The sequence below is a fragment of the Triturus cristatus genome, chromosome 4_1, assembly GCF_964204655.1.
Source record: "Triturus cristatus chromosome 4_1, aTriCri1.1, whole genome shotgun sequence".
NCBI lineage: Eukaryota > Metazoa > Chordata > Amphibia > Caudata > Salamandridae > Triturus > Triturus cristatus.
Genome location: NC_140585.1, coordinates 1,228,557,438 through 1,228,576,341, shown reverse-complemented (window position 1 = coordinate 1,228,576,341; position 18,904 = coordinate 1,228,557,438). Strand labels below are relative to the sequence as shown.

Genomic DNA, 18,904 nt, shown 5'->3' with positions numbered 1-18,904 from the left:
TTGAAAGTCTTCAAAAGTTCAGGTCAACAGATTGAGACTGGATGACTCCAGGAGGCAAACCCATTTATGCTGGACGGTCGGTAGTCTAGTGAGGGAGGAAGCTTTATTATTGGCCCCTGCGAGATCTCCACTTGGCCTAAGAGCCAGGTCTGTCTTGCTCACTGTGGTGCTTTTAAGATCAGCATCATGAGCATTTGTATGCCCTTGTTTATCACCAAAACTGCCAAAGGCAGTGCAGTGGCGTAGCAGAGTGGCCTGGCACAGAGTGGTGTAGTGTCGTTGCGTAGAGTGGAGCTGCGTAAAATGGAGTAGGCATGGTGTGGTAGCACACTATCATTACAGCAAACACGTTTTCAATTGAAATTATAATTCCATTTAATTTGACTTGTAAAGTGCTTGAAGCACCCCGAAGGGGTATCTCTGCGCTACTGAAGAACAGACACAGGCCAAAGGTATTAGTTGCAAAAAAGCTTAGTTTTATGTAGTTTTCTAAAATGAAGATGATCCGTGCACTTCCAAAGGTGAGAGTGTAAGTGATTCCAATAATGGGGAGCCAGAGAGGTAAAAGTTTTGCCCCAGAATTAGATTTCTTAAAATGGGGAGTAGTAAGGAGGGACTTCTCCCTAGATCGTAGAGATCTGCTCAGCTGGACCGGGATACGTTTTTCTGTTAAATAACTGGGTCCTCTGTCAATCAGTGCTTTATATACAATACAGTATATCTTGAACTTGATTCTCTTACGTATAGGGAGCCAGTGTAGTAAGTCCAGGAGGGGGAGAGAAGCCGTTCTGGCTGGCATATTCTGGACTAGCCAGGCCTCTGTGTTCTGGACCCCTAGAGTTTATTCACCAGAGATTCACTTGTCGACTATTAAAAGATTGGGTTATGACTTTACCAAAAGGACAGCCAAGACTGCGTAACAATAGTCCATAGTATGTGCACACACATACAGTTTTATTGGACTGTTCCCATTGAGTACAGGGTCAAGACTGATTTGCATATGTCTGGGTCCAAACTGGAATGGCACGGTGAGCAAAAAAAACGATGGATTTAGGCCCAGATCTCTGTACTGGGGTGAATGTATTACATAGTACTGCATTCTGTCCATCAATTGTTCTTTTTGTATTGATAAAACTATACAGAGCGCAACCAATAATGTGTGGAAATCAGCATCACCTAGTGTATTGATTTTATTTGATCCTATTAAAATTTCTTTTCACCACACTTCAGAATTACAAAAAATGTGCTTCATTTGTGGTTTCCTAATTTTGATATATTCTGAAATAATTCTACAGTTAATGTACACTTTGTTGTGTGCTACAAAAAATTAGCATCCAACAGCCTTTTTACATTCCATTAACCAGCAAGATCGTCACAAAAATCCTACACTTTTAGTGGAGAAAGAATAGCAAATGCCATGCTCCCTGGGAGACCGAGCCTAACATTTGACGTTGGTCTTTGAATGCACAGCAAACGTGACAAGATAAAAACAAAATGTAAAGGCCTGTTGATCGCTCATTCACTTTTGAACTCCAGAATGGCTATTTTGTAGGGGTGTTTCAGCACCCCCACTCCCCTATTTCCAGTGTCTATGGCATAGGCAGGAAACTGAGGAAGAGTATGGAGTAGTTTCTTTTCTGTAACTCCAGTTCTGTAGTAGGGGTATCTCTGTTATAGTCATAATCTAGTGAATAGTCCCGCCCATGTGCGCGGACCCCGGAGCAATAAAAATAATCTCTTAAGTTGTCAAGCCATGCAGACCTGCATCTACACTTAAGAGAGAATTTCAAAGACAGATAATGCAGCCTATATCCACAGGCTACACTGTCCAGTACTTCAACTAGAAAGAATTCCACCAGCAACCACCAACAGCACTGCCTGTCCAGCTTTTTCCATAGAGAAAAAACCTGCCTCTTCCAGCAAAAGCCTCTGGAATGATAGAGAGAAAGGAATGGACAGACAAGCCCCATAGGCTGCCATTATGTGGCTCAGAACAGGATACTGTGCCTTTAAGAAAACTTTCCAGAACGTTTCCAGTATCCCAGAATGCACAGCAGGTCCCTTTTACTTTCAGTTCTTTTTGAAGGCGTAGCACGCCAGACCTGTAGCATTCCTTATATTAACATTCATCTCTCCACCGGGGAGGAGGACGGGCGCTTATGACTATAACAGAGATACCCCTACTACAGAACTGGAGTTACAGAAAAGAAACTACTCCTTCTGTAGTAGGGGATCTCTGTGTATAGTCATAATCTAGTGAATAGAATGGCAAGCCCATCCCCACACAAAAACGGCGGTTGAGAAAATTACAAAATAATACCACTACTGTGCGAACAAATTTCGCAGCGAAACCTTCCCAACCTGAGCATCTGCCCTGGCATCCGCGTCCAGACAGTAATGCGCAGCAAAGGTATGGACCGACTTCCAAGTGGCCGCCTTGCAGATTTCTGCAATCGGAACATTACGCAGCAAAGCAGTCGTGGCAGCTTTGCCCCTGGTGGAATGAGCCTAAGGTTTACCCCCTAAGGTCTTATTAGCCTTTTGGTAACACAACTGTATACAGGACACAATCCACCGAGAGATGGACTGTTTGGAGGTAGCAAGACCGGTCCTGACTGATCCATAATTGATAAACAATTGGTCTGACCTACGAATATCTTTGGTCTTATCAAGATAAAACTTCAACACTCTCCTAACGTCCAGGGAATGTAGAGACCTTTCCGCTGGAGAAGGATTCTGAAAAAACGTAGGTAAAGTTATGGTCTGGTTAACATGAAAATCAGAAATAACCTTAGGAAGAAATTTAGGGTGAGTACGCATAACAACCTTAGCAGCATGAAATACAGTACAAGGTTCTCGGCAACAACGCCTGAAGTTCACTCACCCTGCGGGCCGATGTAATGGCCACGAGGAACGCCGCCTTCCAGGACAGGTGCTGCAACGAAGCCTTGTGAATAGGTTCAAAAGGCTCCTTCATCAATCTGGACAGCACCACATTCAATTCCCAGGAAGGCGAGGGAGTCTGACCGGAGGCAACACCTTCTTAAAGCCTTCCAAAAAATCCTTGACCACAGGGATCTGAAAGAAGGAAGTCTGTGAAGGGCATTTCCTGTAAGCAGTCAAAGCAGCGAGATGAACCTTAATGGAGTGGAAATTAAGGCCAGACTGCGCCAAATGTAAAAGATATGGAAGGATGACATCTTCCTTACAGGTCGTCGTGTCAAAATTCTTGGATTTGCACCAAATGCAGAATCTCTTCCACTTGTAAGCATAGGAAGTCCTAGTGGAAGGACGTGTAGCCTCCTTCAGTATGCCCATACAATCTTCTGGTAGATTCAAATTGCCATATTGCACTATCTCAGGAGCCATGCCGCCAAACTCAAAGACGAGAGGTTGGGATGCACCATCTGCCCCCGAACTTCGTGAGAAGATCCGGCCTGCACGGCAGCCGCATGTGAGGAAGGAGAGACCGGTGAAGCAGATCCGTGAACCACCACTGCCTGGGCCATTCCGGGGCAATCAGGATCATCCGCGTCCCGGACTTGGACAGTTTGATGAGCACTGCCGGAATCAGGGGAATGGGTGGAAAAGCGTACAGAAAGCTGTTCGACCAGTCTATCCATAGCGCATTCCCCAGCGTCCTCTTCTGGTAGTACCTGGATGCGAAGTCTCGGCATTTGCTGTTTTCGGCGGTGGCAGACAGATCTAGGTCTGGAGTCCCCCACCTTGCGAAGACTTCTCCTAGTACCTCGTCGTTTATGACCCATTCGTGGTTCTCCTGAAGCAGCCTGCTCAGCGCATCCGCCTGAACATTCTGCACACCTGGCAGATGCGTGGCCGTGATCATCAGTCCGCGGGCCAGAAGCCAGTGCCAGATCGCCTGCGCCTCCTGCGACAGAGTGCGCGATCTCGACCCCCCTTGCTTGTTGAGGTAATACATCGTGGTTGTATTGTCCGTCTGTATCAGCAACGAGGTGGTCTGGAAGGACGGATGGAAGGCCTTCAACGCAAGGTACACGGCTCTGAGTTCCAGGAAATTGATGTGGTATGTCGACTTCAACAGGGACCACTTTCCTTGCATCTGTAAGTCTCCGGAGTGCACTCCCCAACCTTGGAGAGATGCATCCGTCACGATAGTCGTCTCGGGAATGTCCTTGTGGAAGGGAACCCCCCTGAGGAGATTCTCCGCCGAACACCACCATTTCAGAGACTGAAGAGCATGTAGAGACAGCCGGATCTTGTTGTCCCAAGAACCTGTTCTCTGATCCCATTGATCCTCCAAGCACTCCTGCAATGGTCTCATGTGCAGCCGTGCGTGCGGCGTGAGGAAGATACAGGAGGCCATCGACCCCAGCAGCGAAGACACCTTCCTCACTGTTGCCGATGGAGCGGCCATGAGGTCCTGAGCCTTCCGAAGGAGCGATAACCGTCTCTCCTCCGAAGGAGACACGCTTGCTGACCGTGTATCGATGGAGGCCCCCAAGTACTGTATGCACTGGACCGGAGTCAGGACAGATTGACATGCTGACGTGTAACCCCAGCTTGTTCAAGAGAACGCACGTCCTCCGGAAGTGCGCCTGCGCTTCCGAAAAAGATGAGGCCTTGATCAACCAGTCGTCCAGGTACGGGTAGACAAACACCTTGTTCCTTCATAGGTGCGCCGCTACCACTGCCATGCACTTCGAGAAGGTCCTTGGGGCAGACTTTAGCCCGAATGGCAGTACTGTGTATTGATAATGATTGGCGCCGACTTGGAACCGCAGGAACTTCCTGTGTTTCCGTGCAATGGGCACATGGAAGTACCCATCTTGTAGGTCTATGGCACAGAGCCAGTCTCCCTGTTGCAGCTGAGGGTAAATCTGATGCAACGACAGCATGCGAAACTTCTCTCTGCGAATCCATTTGTTTGCTTGCCGCAAATCCAGAATGGTCCTGAACTCGTTCTTGTCCTTCTTGCGAACCCGGAAGAAACGAGAGTACAGACCTCTTCCCCTTTGAGACAGAGGTACGTCTTCCACCGCCTTTTTCCTTAACAGGATGTCTGCCTCCGCCTGGAGCTCTCGCAGTGGATACCGCGAGCTTACCGGCGGAATCGCTGGAGGCGGCCTGATGAAACGAAGACTGTATCCATTGCAAACAATATTCAGCACCCACTTGTCCTGAGTAATTTTTCTCCACTCTGCCGGAAAAAATTGAATGCTTCCCCCCACTGGAGTGGGTAACGGTTGCAGGGGAAGTAAATGCTCAGGGCCGCGACCCGGCCGGGCCCTTGGTAGCAGGAGCGGACTGCTGGCCCCCTCTACCCTTCTGGCGTTTCTGGAAGGGTTTACGGAACTGCTGCTGCTGGTGCTGGTGCTGCTGCTGTCCCGAGACCTGCCAACGCCCTCTGCCCGCAGACCCGAACCGTCTCTGGAAGGGGAGTTTCTTCTTTTCTGGCTTCTCCAGACCGACACCCGTCAGGGTCTCCGCCTCCGTCTTCATGCGGGCCATCTCGTCGTCCGCATGCTGGCTGAACAGGGTTTCCCCCGAGAAAGGCAGATTGGCCACTCTCTGCTGAGCCTCCGGCTTGAGCGATGTAAGGTGAAGCCACGCGTGCCGTCGTTGGTGGACGCCATGACAGTACCCATGCGCCGCCAGCAGGGACACATCTGCTGCCGCACTGATCACCTGGTTGGAGACTGGCATCCCCTCGCGCAAAGTCTCCAAGAAGTCTTCCCTCTTGTCACGAGGCAGCAGCTCCGCATACTGCTGGAGAGACTCCCACAGGGCACGGTCGTAACGCCCCAACAGAGCCCCGGCACTTGCCGCCTTCATGGTGGTGGCAGCCGTACCACAGACCTTCCTGCCCGCCGAATCCAGCCAGCGGCTTTCCTTGTCGGGAGGAACTGTCGATGAGGGGGTGGTAGCATGCTGCTTCCTCGCCGCCGTCACAATAACTGAATCCGGCTTAGGGTCCGTCCTCAAAAAGGTCAGGTCCGAGTCCGGAGCCCGATACTTCTTCATAAGCCGGGAGGGGGCGGATTTCATCACTGCCGGAGTGAGGAACAACTCCATAGCGGGCTCCACCAGTCCCGGCACGAGAGGCAGCAGGGGGCGAGACAGGTGCTTCTTGTGCAGCGTCTCGAATATCACGGACGTCGTAGGTGTTGGTACAGTGATTCCCAACTTGGCTGCACCTCTCAGCAGCATCTCCTGGAAGGAGACCAAATCGTCAACCGGCGACACCCTCGTCCCGGGTGAGTCCGACAGCGTCGGTGAGAAGTCCCTGGCCGATGATAAAGTTTGCGATCTGGATCTGCGCCTCCTGTGGCACCGTCTCGATGTTGACGACGAACGCCCACGGCTCTGCGATCTCCCTCTCCGTCCGGAGCGCGATCTTCTTGGCTTCGGTCTGTCCGCCAGCCTCGCCGGGCCCGGCGACGGTGGCTTACCCTGGCGCCGCGGCTTAGGCGTTCCCTGCGGCGGCGGCGGATACCTGGGCAATGAGACCGATCGCGTCGGAACCGGTGGTGGACCCGAAGGCCTGCGAGGCGGAATAGCAGGAGGAGGAGGAGGAGGAGGAGGAGGTGGGGGTGGTGGTGGAGTCAGTGGGGGTGGTGGTGGAGTCAGCGGTGGTGGCGGAGGAGGAGGCGGCGTATATACCACCGAGTACCCCGAGCCCGGGGACTCCGTTGAGGGACTCCTGGTGTCTGGGCGCCCCCTGCGCCTCCTCAACGTCGATTGCCTCCTCCATCGGCGTCGATTGCCTCCTCCATCGGCGTTGATTGCCTCCTCCATCGGCGTCGATTGCCTCCTCCATCGGCGTCGATTGCCTCCTCCATCGGCGTCGATTGCCTCCATCGGCGTCGATCGCCTCCTCCATCGGCGTCGATCGCCTCCTCGGCGTCGATCGCCTCCGTGACGTCGATCGTGTCCTCGACGTCGAGTGACGCCTCGACAGCGAACGCCTCCTCTTCGCCGACGGCGAACGGCGACCTTCCATTCAACGGTGAGCGCCGACGCCGGGCCGGATCTCGAAGTCGATGCCTCGACGAAGACGTTGACGGCGTCGACGCAGACGATGCCGAAGTAGTCGACGGCGGTCCGATCAGTTCCCTCAACGTCGAACGTCGCTTCTCCCCAGAGCCCTGGGGGGACGGTGAACACACCGTGGTCATCCTTCTCAACGCCTTAGTCGACGTCATCGACGCAGGTGGAGAGTGGGGGCGTTTGCCGGTCTTCCTGCCCCTGGGGAGCCCCCCAGAGGCCTCAGCCTGGGCAGAATCAGCCCTTCCTGACCCACCTTGTGCCTTCAGCCTTCTGTCCTCCAGGACCTGGAGCCTGATCTTCATTCTTTCCCTCAGGGTCCTGGCTGAGAAAGAGTGGCAGATATCACACTCTTCAGGCACATGGGACTGGGGAAGGCAGCCTATACACACCTTGTGTGGATCTGACATAGCCTTCTTCCTGTCGCACTCTGGGCACTTGTCGAACAAGCCAGCCATGTTGACAGCACCAGAATACTAAACACTTCAAAAATTGACAAAAAACACCAATAAACCCTTGAAAAGGGAGAGCTCAATGCTCCAGGGTCCTGCTAGCAGGAGCCGGAAAAAATAACTGAAAGTAAAAGGGACCTGCTGTGCATTCTGGGATACTGGAAAAGTTCTGGAAAGTTTTCTTAAAGGCACAGTATCCTGTTCTGAGCCACATAATGGCAGCCTATGGGGCTTGTCTATCCATTCCTTTCTCTCTATCATTCCAGAGGCTTTTGCTGGAAGAGGCAGGTTTTTTCTCTATGGAAAAAGCTGGACAGGCAGTGCTGTTGGTGGTTGCTGGTGGAATTCTTTCTAGTTGAAGTACTGGACAGTGTAGCCTGTGGATATAGGCTGCATTATGTGTCTTTGAAATTCTCTCTTAAGTGTAGATGCAGGTCTGCATGGCTTGACAATTTAAGAGATTATTTTTATTGTTCCGGGGTCCGCGTACATGGGCGGGACTATTCACTAGATTATGACTATACACAGAGATCCCCTATGACTATACACAGAGATCCCCTACTACAGAATTATACTATCAGTAAACAGCACTGACCAAAATAAACAAGCTTGTAGACAGGCTTCTGGTAGTGACAGAGATAAGTACGATCAGTCAAACAGAAAGTTGAAAGGCAAGAAGCATTTACAAAGAAATACAGCATTTTATTGCTGTGAACTAGCATACAGAAGACAACTAAAAACATGTACTTTCCTCGAGTGCCTCACGAAAAAAATAAAAAAATAAAAATAAAAAGAGTTCCCACAAAGAAAGCGCCTGTGGAAGAATACAAGGAGCCAGTCAGACAGGAGGTAAACAGACTATGCTCCACAGTAGGGTCAAAGACATGCTGGACAGCCGAAAACAAATAAAGCTAACAAACAGAAAGCAAAAAAATTTGAGCAAACCACAAAGCCAATGATAAGCAATGGGTGGAATGGATCCCCAGGGAATCTTTCTGAATGTACCAAAGAAGTCTTTCGCAACCAGACAGCTCTGGCTGTCTTGTAGGCATTGACCAAAAAAATAAATAAAGAAGACAGCTAATCTGCTACCACCAGACCCCATGGCCCAATAATGTGAAGATGGCCTTGTTAGTGTCTTCCACAGATTCTGCAGTCTCAGTAACCATGCAAAGTATTGAATCCTAGCTGCAACAGTGTCTTAACTGTGAAAAAGTTCAGTACAGGTCTCCTAAGTTGAATTCCCATTCTTGGACACAGGTAGGAGACACTTTTTCCATGACCTCACGTTAAACTGAGCATAGTGAACACAAGACAGGACAATCTTGCGAGGTTCTGCAGTAGAAAACTACTTTCAATAAGGGATGCAATGAACCCCAATTTTAATGGTAACACAGGATGAGGCAACAAGGACACCAAAGAGAAAATAAAAAGGCAAAGAAAAACATTCATATTCTAGGTTAAAAACTGTGCCAATAAAAAAAGGGAAGCAGTAGAGAAGCCGAACCCTCCATTATGCCTTATAGGCGGAAGACAAACAAGAGCTGGATGTTTCGATTGTGACGCAAAAATGAGAAGCTTGAGTTAAAGTTATAGCCATATAGTTTTGTTTTGTTTTTTCTCAACAATCTTACTGCGGAAGGGGGTTTAGCTTTTAAACGGATGATGCATTCGGTAGCAGCCAAATTAGTCACACTAAAAGATCATATTTTCTTCCACCAAAAAATTAAATGTTCACAGGCTTGAAGCACAGCTCTTAAGGTGGATTGGGTTTGGTATTCTAAAAAAGGGAAATTAAATCATTCATATACATAAATAAAGATTTGAAAACTGACACAAAATGTTTCTGCTCTCAAAGGTAGTCTTGCGGCAACAGCTTCCCCCGCAACTGCTTTTATCATCTTCACTTATCTTTATGCATTTGGTCTCAAACCGCCTAGTATACAGTTAAGGGTTATTAACCCCACCCATTAAATTGTAGACTAATGTACTGGGTTTGAATTTTCCATGTGAAGCCACATTATGCAGAGAGTACATTACGTTAGAAGACATGACTCCACTTTTTTCCCCTCAATCCAGAACACTGAATCCCTCCAGATCCATAAAGATTGTCAGACAGAAGTGGATGTCTCATTATTTTATTTTTTAATTTCTTGAACATACGTAACACAGGTGGGTTGTGATTTGCTTTTTAAGTGGCCGGCGACTATTAAAAGATTGGATGATGACTACCAAAGGACATGCATAATAACAATGTCTGTGATTGAACTTCAGCCTTTCTGGTCCAATAATGTGAATATGGGACTGTAATTGAGCATAGTTCTGCACTTCTACGGTAAGACTGAACGCTTTTGTAATGTAAAGACACCTTTTGTCATTTTATCTTAAGGCACATTAATCCACCTACTGGTGTTCTCTTGCAGGATACCTGTGTTAGTATCTATGCTTCTTGTGGATATTAATCCAAAATATGATCGCTCTGAGCAAAAAGAAAAAACATGCCTGAAGTACTTGAACATATCAACACTATCACAACAATTAAAAAAGTCAATTTTTTTGGCCAGTTTGTTACCAGTTTTCCTAACCAGGTTGCCAGACTTCCACTGCTAATAGCGACAATGACAGTCAATGAGTGAAGAACGTCATACTTAGTTGCAAATTGCGCACACCTGGTTTCAACGTCAACGCAACAGGACCCCGCACCAAACTGGTTAAAATCATGGGACATGGCTAGGGAAAACATGCCCAAAAGAATCCATCTGCTGGAAGGATCCTCCTGATCTGTTTGTTATTCTACTCAGCACCATAAAATTAAGCTAGCCATATTTCCAATTCAGAATATTTTTGGGCAAATGGCACAAAGTATGAAAAACATTTATGCCCATCTATAGTCTAACTGTTTGCAAATTTTGCACGTGCGTCTGGACAAGACATGCAATGGGCACGTTCTACAACACTTTCCAGACAGGGAGCACGTCCGCAAAACAGTGAAGGTGTAAAGCAGAATGAGCCACTTACCTCCCGGAGGCTGCTCCACACGCAGATTCTTGCGCCCGTCTCGTCCAAGAGCACGGAGATCTGGAGAAGGGAACAATTAAAAACAGAATTTGAACTGAAGAGGAAGATTAAAACTGCCAGTCTCTAAATTATAGATTTGACATTCAAAACAGAAAGGTCCTGGATTTTGTGGATAATTGGGAGATACAAAGTACCTACATTACAGAGGACAAAATAGTTTAAAAGATATCACTGATTGGCACCAGTGCCCGATCAGACTCGTTTAAGTTTATTGCTCACACTCTGATGGCATCATCATGGATAAGCATCCACTATTTTGAGTACAAGACTTCACTTCGAGTAAATCACTTATTTGTGAGTAGTGTACAATCCCTGCTTGAACCAGTTCTGAGAGCTTTGCAATATTAACATCATGTAGAATTATATTAGCATTGAATTCAAAAAGCACAGACAATCGCAGCAGAGTATCCCACTGTCCTCATTTTACTAAGATTTTATGGAGATACATAGGTGAGCTTCGAAACAAGGGCTCTTTGATGCCTCCGAAAAAGGAGCCGAAACCTACAACAAAGACTCCTAATGAATGTGTGGTTGTATTTGAAGCCGAGGGCTCAGCACTGGGAGGTCAGAGAGTGGCGACTCTGAAGGGATGCAGCATGCGCTCGCTCTACATTGGTGGAATCTCTTTCCTCCTCTGTATCACTATCAACACAACCCATCACCTCAACTAACTAGAGCGGATTATCACTCATCGCTCGCACTGGCAATAAAGCAGAGAACAAATGCTACTGGCCTATCCAATATCGGAATAAAAGGGCAAATCTTTGAAATAGCGCATTCATAATAACATAACAGTTGTATAGCGCACTTATCACCCAGGGGTCTCAAGGCGCTGAATAACAGATTGTTACCCAACTCAATGGTAGTCATTTTATCGACCTCAAATGGTTGAAAGGCTGAGTGGACCTACGAGATTTGAACCTGTGACCATGAGGTCAAACACAGGCCCCTGCAGTGGATGCATTAGTCCACTAAGCCACCAGACCCGGCTACATGAGGCAACACGGATGCCTATGTGGCTTGTCTTAGATCCGGGTATCTCCAGCAAGGCTACAGGGGAGAGCAGCCACCACAAGGGATTGTATCCAGGCAGTCTCCTGTCCTAGATTTGAAGTTCAAAGAGAACGATAACTCGGTGCGCTGCCCATAAATCAGAAGCCCTGCAAGGCACGGCCTGCTTACTGCTCCGGATCGCAGTAATTAATCTGTGGTAAGAATCACGGGGCTCACACTGAAGAATTTAAGTTCAGTGTTCTTTAACTTGCTGTTGGAACTCATGGATGCAGGCACATCGCTTGCCGCACGCCCAACTGGCCGATTGTCGTTTTCACCGGAGCCATAATTTGCAACTCAAGCCCTGGAGAGTACGAGCACACAGCAAAGGCGCCCAAGGCAAACCTGGGTCTGGGTTTCATCTTAATAAACAAATAAACATGTTCACATGAGATCAAGATACATCTAACTGGATTGCTCAAACCGGATGGATTGGGCTGTTTCCAGCACCAGCATGGCACTGAAACGGACAATACGAAGTGAGGTGGAACACTACAAAACATAGCCCATGTAAACCACTCCGTTAAACATCGATTCGAACCACTGAGTGCACTGGGGCAGAAAGTATCCCAGATTAGCTGTTCAATCTTTCGGGTTTTGCCCCACAGGCAGTGTTCATTACAAACGCACCAAAGGTGATGGGAGGAATGCTTGCAATGTGTCTAACCGCTGGCAATCACGGGGGTAGCACTTCAACTTAGCGTTCTTTAGCTAGCCATACCACCTCAGTCTGGACCCAGCCATATGCAAATCAGCCTTGACCCTGTGCCTCATGGAAACAGTCTAGCCCGAACTGCCAGGCCAGGTCCTTCCGGAATTGCAACACAAACAGCCCAAGAAAGGCACTCGGGTATAGCTTAGTTCTAGTGGCATAGGACCCATGTCTGGACATACCCTGGCCACTTAAGGCACCACATCCAACAGACAAAAGGTGTTGAGAGGAATGCTGCCAATTTGTCTAACCACAGTGAATTGCTCGAGTAACATTCCAACCCATTGTTTTGACTCACCACCTCACCTCAGTCTGGACCCAGCTGTATGCAAAGAAGTCTTGACACTGCTCCAATGTGAACAGCCCAGCAGCATATCTTCAAAAATGGCCGCTTTTCTGTTGTTTGCAAACAAGGTGTTGATTTGTCAGAAAACAAGGACATTGCAGAGTTGTCAGGGGAACTGAAGAGATCTAAAACTGCATGCCATCTTACAGATCGCCCGATCACGTGTGGGCAATGAGTGTGGAATGGCGCTGCATAGGAATTCCTTTAGCCGTCGCTCTGCTCTTTTTTGAAGCACATACTCGTGCTTGTGGCAGCGTTCACCTTGCTGGAATGAACAGCGACACGCATGCTAATTGGCTGTTGCTCGCTGCCACAAGCACGAGTGTGCTTGAAAACAGCTGCTGTCACACGAGAGCGCGCGCACCACGCAGCCCGCATGTTGGGGACTTGTTTACTTCCCCGTTATCTATCTCGGTTCCACGGGAATGCTTGGATACAGTTTTTTCGGCAGCGCATTGCAAAACAGAAGTGCTTCTAGGCTCTTTTCTCTTTCCTTTTTTGGCTCCTTGTTTTCTTCTTCTTTCATGGTCATGTTCTCCCGCTTCACTTTCCCCCCCTAAAGTGGTTCCACCACTTTCCCCCCGAGTTGTCTTTTGTTTCAGTCTCCGTTTTCTCTTCTCCCCCCTCAGGATCACTCTCCTGGCTCCTCTCCCTGCTTCACCTACTGCCCATTTCTCCCCCTGATCTCTCTGCATCTGGGCTTTCCCTTTCCTCTCCCCCCCTCCCTCGGGGGGAGCTTAGTACGACCTGTTGCTTCCCTTTCCTGCCACAATGACTCTTCCACCTGTTGTGGTTAATGAAGATGCTGAGCGAGCCTGGCCGATGACACTTCAAGAGGGCTTGCTCCCTTCCTCACCTCCCCTCCCCTCTCCGGTCCCTCCTGGATGGGAGACCTACCTAGTGCCTCATGTGCTGCTGACTATGGCACCAGAAAAAAAGTTTCTGTTCCGGCTGACCCTCTTCACCAAAATGTGTGATATTCTGCAAATCACTTGGTTTGGCGGCCTCAGTTGACGTTTGTTAATGGATTCGGTTCTCTCTGTGTGCTATGTTTTATTTATTCATTCAACACAGATCCTCTTTAGTTTAATTTATTGGTATAAGCTGCCACAGCGCTTTACACTGAAGAGTTGTACAAACATTAGTAAACTGTTGCAAACACAACGTAAAGCTTCCAAAGTACAGCAAGAGTAAGAAAGAAAGGAGATAAACATGACGAGAGAAACCTAGGTGGCCAGAAAAAAAGTAACTACAACAGTGGCAGTCAGGATGATAATTGACTCGCTCTCTGCGATGAAGATGGGTCTGAAAGATGGTCGAGATGCCATCTCCAGTGGCCTCCAGTCAGAGGCCTGGACAGCCAGCCCTTGACCCTTCGGGCGGGTGTAATCCAGTCAGGGCATCCCAGCAGCAAGGAAGCCAGAGGTCCCAGACAGTCCAGGGCAGCTCTCCATGGAGATCCAAGATGGCCAGTGAGGGCTCACATAGACAGACAGGCAGCTTGGAACCAGAGACGACTGGCGGACCAGGTTCCACTAATCAAGCAGCATCCCTGTGCCCTCCCACACCTAAACAAGCATTGGCATAGCCAATAGGTCTCACCTTTGGGATCTTATAAGTGTTTAGCCATGCAACACTTTATGTTGTTGCACCAAGGATATTGTGCTGGATAACTAAACCCTTATTATGTCACAAAGACGAGACCCATTGGCTATGCCAATGCTTGTTATAGTTGGATTGGGCTCCTGTATCAGTCTAGGTAACTGCTCGGAAAGGACTTGGTCTCAGATTTCTAGAGGAGGGGACCATGGCACAGGTCTGTGAAATACATTGTTTGCAAACAGGCAGGACATGTACTATAGTTTGACTTACATAGGCATGGTCAAAGCTCAATCGCATGGAGTGGTTTAGAAAGCACTGCTTTGGGTGGCCGACAAATAACGCAACAATAATGAAGCTAAACCATAATCAGGCGCAATTGGAATTAGGAGAGTCTGCGGGTGCTGCGTTTTCCACGTGATTATAGATTTAAAGCACTTACACCATCTGCTGCATATTTCACAGATTTCAATTTTAAAAAGCAGTCTCTTGCTCAACTGAGGTTACGTAGGGGCCACAGTGATGGAGGTTTGCAACGGTTAATTGGTCATCTTTCGGTTATTGATCGTTCTATTCAGGTGTTAAACTGATACAAACAAACAATAAATGAGTTGTAGATGTATTTTAATCATGTTAGCGCTGCCAAAGAAGGCCTCCCCCAATATCTTGTTGTTACATCCATCAGTGTTTGTTATAGGTCAGAATATCGATTAGTATATTGTGTTGCAAAAGTATCAATAAAAATATCAATGGCCAAGATAATATGGACGTATGCATGTACAAGTTAGTCCAGTTTTACTTTCCTGAATTCCACGTCTACGTACGTTTAATATATGCATACCTCAAAGTACATATATGTGGAATAACATACAGTAAACTTGTACTTTACCATATTTACACTTACCATGTCGATATTTTGGTTGACAATTCTTTTGTAGCACAATATTAGGTACTCCATATTCTAGGACTATAGCCCATCAATATATCAATCTGAGAATAAGCAGAAATTAAACTGGACGTGACTTTAAAGCAAACCTGAAATACGTATAACTTAAAAGGTGAAACTGCAGAGGCAGAGAGATATAAATAAAGAATCTTAGTTGAGGCCTGCGCCAGTTATCCCAACACAGCGACATGGAAATTAAGAGACCAACTTGTCCAAGCACCCACATTCTAGATAAGGTGAAGTCTCCAGACGAACGCAAGAGGAATATAAGCACAGGTTTCAACACTGGGGCCCAAACATTTTATGATAAGCTGTGATCAATACTAATTGGGCAAGTCACAGAGCACATGCAGTTAAAAGAACAATCTACTGACTGCCACTCGTGCCTGACCATGTTTCTAAACTTATGACTATGCGTACTGTACACTACAAATCACAACCAATCTTCCTGCGTGACAGTGGATGGCATTACCAAGAAGTCAAAGATGTGTCAATATAGAAACAAGCAATGACACGGAGGTTTCTTGAAGGGACTGCAGGATAATTGAGCCTTCTTTGCGTGTGATTACACAGGCCGCCACATATGCGACTTCCTCCTGGTGTGCACTACTACTCTTTCAACCAACGAACAGAGGTTTATCCGCACAGGAGTCAAGGTAAAGGAAAGGTGGCGCAAAATATTTACTTCACCTAGTCTGCAAAAATATCTTGTGATTGCTCTGCAAAAGGTCAGCATTCATCTATGTTTGATCAGACCCTATCAGCTCCTACCGTATGTACGACAGAGCTAGCGCTGCAGCCTCCAAGCTGAGACCATAGTGGCGTGCTGAAAATTGATTTATTCCCTCTTAAGCATGGACTGCTTATTCAGTGCTGACCATCCGTAAAGGGAAAAACTCCAACCACAAGCAAGCAGTATCCCTGTTCAAGCAGACTCATCTTTCTTTGGCTGTAAGACGCACCTGGAAAGCTTGGGGTGCAACATTTTAGTGCAACCTCCTAATAGCCATCTGCCCCAGACAACCTGTAGCCGAGACACCACCTAAAAATAATGAAGGGGAACGAGAAACCCAACAATATCTTTTGTGGATCTAAACGTTTCCAAACACAGCATTCACATTTTAATTTTATTTTAAAACAAGTCCTTTTACGTCTAACCCTAGTGTCAATTAGTTTGCTAGCTCTCTTTCTAGGTGTCTGTGTTCTCTAGATTTGCCATTGTCGCACTTGTTTGTCTCGTCAGGACTTGGGCGCATCTTTCTTGTTGAAAAGTGCATCATCAATATCCCATATTTATCGGTTAACAAAATCTTTCATTGCTTGTATCTGCCTGTGCCCTAAAGCATGGTTTGGCTTATGGGGCTACCCCTGAAAACATTTATTCCCCAATGGTCACATATCCAGAAGACTAAAGACCCCCTACAGAAGATCTGCATAAGGAAATCTCCACCACAGAAATGCAAGGAAACAGCTCAGAATACATAAGATTTTTGTATTTCCCATCTCTGTGTAAAGTGAGAGCTTATTCTGCACAAGATCAAATCCTGAATGAATGGGAACATTTTGCAACTAAAGGATTCTAAAACGGAGGTCTTCAATCGAGATGCAAAAAGGTAGGTCTAAATATACTGGTCTAAACCTTCTGGCGCCTTTTGCTGTGGAATATACAAAGGCTGATAAAGTGAAGAAAAGGCAGATTGTTTTCAGATTTCAGGGAAAAACTGCTCTTTTACACAGGGGCAGTTGTCAGTTACTGCTTTTTTCCAGCCAGGTACTCCAAGATCCACCTTGCATCTTCTACCAAGAGCCTATCAGACTTTGATGATCCGTACAACTAAAACTTAAGTTTAGACTACTGAAGTGCCTTATATAACAGCCTATTGAAAAAGTACATCTTAAGACTCCCGAGTTTTCAAAATTTGGCAGTTCGAGCAATCATTGGGCCAAGGACACAAGATCATGTCTCCGCCACAAAGATTTTACACTGGATTATTTGTGCAACTTACTCAGTGTAAGGTGGTGTGTGTCAGTTATAAACGCCTGTATCAACAGGTCGGTTCCTGAATACCTTATCTATCAGATTTCAATCTACAGCCCGACTCTGAACCTCCGTAATCCTAAACAGGCTCATGAATCTCTCACGCCACCATGTACTCATCCACAACCTGGAAACAAGTAGACGCTTATTTGACAGGCCTGCAAAAGTTCATCCTCCCATCTTGCCAACCAACACAACCTCCTCGAAATAGAAACCACACAATCCCACAAACTTTCAGTCTCTTGCAGACTATATCAAGGTTCAGTTCCCACCTTACTCGCCATCATCTTCAGCATCAACCTCGACATGGAACCTCTGTATTCATATCAAGATACATCAATACGCAGACAACACTTAGACTTTCCCTTAAAATCTCATCAATCAATCACATTCAGCAACTCAAAACCTGCCTCACTCTGGATTTTTGTAATTTAGGTTTGTACACGACATCAAATTCTGGATCAAAGATCCAATTCCTTTTCTTCGGCCAACAACTCCAAACAATCACAGATTAAGGCCCACTTCTCAAGTGTATCTAGATGGTTTCACCCCAGACTGACATACTAAGAAAAATCACTTGGATCCAAACTCGACACATATTTCATATTCAAAGCCCAAGTCAGTAAGAAAATAAAAATAACATGGTAGCAGCTCAGCCAACACAGGAAACTGAAACCCTTTCTTCTAGAAGCCGATTTGTAGACAAACAGTGGAAGCCCTGGGCCATTCCCATTAATACAGTGGTTATGATCTGCGTAACAAAAAACAAAAGAAATACAAGGCTTTGTACATCTTTACACCCAGGATGTAGAATAACATATCCAACAACAACATAAGTGCTTCGCCCCTGCAAATATCAAAGAAATTCAAGACTTTTCAGCAAACATTAACAGCCCCAACCTACCCTCTGTACTGCTACCCCACCTCCAACACACATACTCAGATGCTGGTTACTTACTAGTTATTAACTCAATGTAAATTTGATCACACCTCCTGATCTCCTGCCCATTGTGGGCATTTCATTGCTTCAAAGGTAGGTAGATGCTAGGTAAAGCGCACTACATACTTAAGGGTGGCTAATCCTTTCCCACCCTGGGCCATAATATGCACTGTACCACAGGACCGCTATGGACTTTTGCACCACATCTCGAACCCCTGGGGATCTTTGGGATGGGGGCACAGAGTATCAGGAATCGACAGAAGCATCAGCCCAGAAGTAGGTGAGCCAAACAATGCACCTGGACGAGTGTCCCATGCCTACTCTTAAAAATAAGAGTGGGTTGACTTTCAGTGAAAAGGAGGTGGTGCAATTTCAAACCGTGACTACACGTTTGTAGGAGAGTAGGATCTGCACTTATGTTGCCCCCACTTTTTTTCTGATGTATACACTGGTTTCTGGCTATAGTCTGGCTGGGTCCCTGCTAATCAGGGCCCCAGTCTCTCTAAACGACTTGGTGTGCATATTAGATGCACTAGTGATTGGATACTGTGGTACCTTATGAGCCCCTAGTATATGGTACCTTAGGTACCTAGGGCATAGGCACTTCACAGGCTTACCAGGGGCTGCAGCATGTGTTATGCCACCCCTGGTAAGCATTCTCAATCTGACACCACAGGCCTGCTACTGCAGCCTGTGTGAGGTAGTGTTAGCACT

The 18,904-nt window shown here is 47.0% G+C and overlaps 1 protein-coding gene across 3 annotated transcripts in view; it reads right to left on the bottom strand.

The window, feature by feature from the left end:
* Nucleotides 1-18,904, bottom strand: part of R3HDM2 (R3H domain containing 2) — a 761,481-nt gene that overhangs the window by 598,180 nt on the left and 144,397 nt on the right. For all 3 annotated transcript variants that reach the window (XM_085654624.1, XM_085654627.1, XM_085654622.1), the window contains exon 2: nt 10,497-10,556. The gene's annotated coding sequence lies outside the window, so the exon portion shown is untranslated. The remainder of the gene's footprint in view (nt 1-10,496; nt 10,557-18,904) is intronic.